This window comes from Osmerus eperlanus, chromosome 27 (assembly GCF_963692335.1).
Source record: "Osmerus eperlanus chromosome 27, fOsmEpe2.1, whole genome shotgun sequence".
NCBI lineage: Eukaryota > Metazoa > Chordata > Actinopteri > Osmeriformes > Osmeridae > Osmerus > Osmerus eperlanus.
Window position 1 is genome coordinate 9,164,099 of NC_085044.1, and position 2,500 is coordinate 9,166,598.

Genomic DNA, 2,500 nt, shown 5'->3' on the forward strand with positions numbered 1-2,500 from the left:
CAGGAGCCCTCTTTGCCAGGTTACCTCCTTCTACAGCAATGGGCTGTAGAAGTAATGGGCTCGTCCGGGATTTGAACCCGGGACCTCTCGCACCCTAAGCGAGAATCATACCCCTAGACCAACGAGCCATGTACCAGTTGCTGATTCGATTGATCGATTTGTTGTCACAAAACATGCTTAGACAAAGGCTCCCTGCACCCTAAGCGAGAATCATACCACAAGACCAACGAGCCATGTTCTGGTTGCTGCATTGATCGATTTTTTGTCGCAAAACACGCATATTCAAAAAGAGCTGGAGAAACTTCTGCAGCAAATCACCCAGATCGACGTTGGGTAAAAGACAGATTTGGGAATAGAACAGGAGCCCTCTTCACTAAATAACCTCCTTCAACAACTTACTGTAATGGGCTCATCCTGGATTTGAACACGGGACCTCTTGCACCCTAAGCTAGAATCATACCCCTAGACCAACGAGCCATGTTCCAGCTGCTGCTTCGATTGATCGATTTGTTGTCACAAAACATGCTTAGACAAAGGCGCCCTGCACCCTAAGCGAGAATCATACCACAAGACCAACGAGCCATGTTCTGGTTGCTGCATTGATCGATTTTTTGTCGCAAAACACGCATATTCAAAAAGAGCTGGAGAAACTTCTGCAGCAAATCACCCAGATCGACGTTGGGTAAAAGTCAGATTTGGGAATAGAACAGGAGCCCTCTTCACTAAATAACCTCCTTCAACAACTTACTGTAAAGGGCACATCCGGGATTTGAACCCAGGACTTCTCGCACCCAAAGCGAGAATCATACCCCTAGACCAACGAGCCATGTTGTAGTTGATGCTTCGATTGATCGATTTGTTGTCACAAAACATGCTTAGACAAAGGCTCCCTGCACCCTAAGCGAGAATCATACCCCTAGACCAACGAACTATGTTCTGGTTGCTGCTTTGATCGATTTGTTGTCACAAAACATGCTTAGACATAAAGAGCTGGAGAAACTTCCGCAGCAAATCACCCCGATCGACCTTGGGTAAATGACAGATTTGGGAATAGAACAGCAGCCCTCTTTGCCAGGTTACCTCTTTCAACAGCATACTGTAATGGGCTCGTCCGGGATTTGAATCCTAGACCTCTCGCACCCTAAGCTAGAATCATACCCCTAGACCAACGAGCCATGCTCCAGCTGCTGCTTCGATTGATCGATTTGTTGTCACAAAACATGCTTAGACAAAGGCTCCCTGCACCCTAAGCGAGAATCACACCACAAGACCAACGAGCCATGTTCTGGTTGCTGCTTTGATCGATTTTTTGTCGTAAAAAATGCTTAGACAAAAAGAGCTGTCAAACTTCCGCAGCAAATCACCCCGATCTACGTTGGGTAAAGGATTGATCTGGGATTAGAACAGGAGCCCTCTTCGCCAAGCAACCTCCTACAACAACATACTGTAAAGGGCTCATCCGGGATTTGAACCCAGGACTTCTCGCACCCAAAGCGAGAATCATACCCCTAGACCAACGAGCCATGTTCTGGTTGCTGCTCTGATCGATTTGTTGTCGCAAAACATGCGTAGACAAAAAGAGTTCGAGAAACTTCTGCAGAAAATCACCCCTATCTACGTTTGGAAAAGGACTGATTTGGGAAAAGAACAGGAGCCCTCTTTGCCAGGTTACCTCCTTCTACAGCAATGGGCTGTAGAATAATGGGCTCGTCCGGGATTTGAACCCAGGACTTCTGGCACCCTATGCGAGAATCATACCCCTAGACCAACGAGCCATGTTGTAGTTGATGCTTCGATTGATCTATTTGTTGTCACAAAACATGCTTAGACAAAGGCTCCCTGCACCCTAAGCGAGAATCATACCCCTAGACTAACGAGCCATGTTCTGGTTGCTGCTTTGATCGATTTGTTGTCACAAAACATGCTTAGACATAAAGAGCTGGAGAAACTTCCGCAGCAAATCACCCCGATCGACCTTGGGTAAATGACAGATTTGGGAATAGAACAGCAGCCCTCTTTGCCAGGTTACCTCTTTCAACAGCATACTGTAATGGGCTCGTCCGGGATTTGAATCCTAGACCTCTCGCACCCTAAGCTAGAATCATACCCCTAGACCAACGAGCCATGCTCCAGCTGCTGCTTCGATTGATCGATTTGTTGTCACAAAACATGCTTAGACAAAGGCTCCCTGCACCCTAAGCGAGAATCACACCACAAGACCAACGAGCCATGTTCTGGTTGCTGCTTTGATCGATTTTTTGTCGTAAAAAATGCTTAGACAAAAAGAGCTGTCAAACTTCCGCAGCAAATCACCCCGATCTACGTTGGGTAAAGGATTGATCTGGGATTAGAACAGGAGCCCTCTTCGCCAAGTAACCTCCTACAACAACATACTGTAAAGGGCTCATCCGGGATTTGAACCCAGGACTTCTCGCACCCAAAGCGAGAATCATACCCCTAGACCAACGAGCCATGTTCTGGTTGCTGCTTTGATCGATTT

The 2,500-nt window shown here is 47.0% G+C and overlaps 1 non-coding gene across 1 annotated transcript; it reads right to left on the reverse strand.

The window, feature by feature from the left end:
• Positions 1 to 56: 56 nt before the first annotated feature.
• Positions 57 to 128, reverse strand: trnap-agg (transfer RNA proline (anticodon AGG)). The gene has a single exon. It is a non-coding gene; the product is annotated as a tRNA-Pro (tRNA).
• Between the last annotated feature and the right edge of the window lie 2,372 nt (positions 129 to 2,500).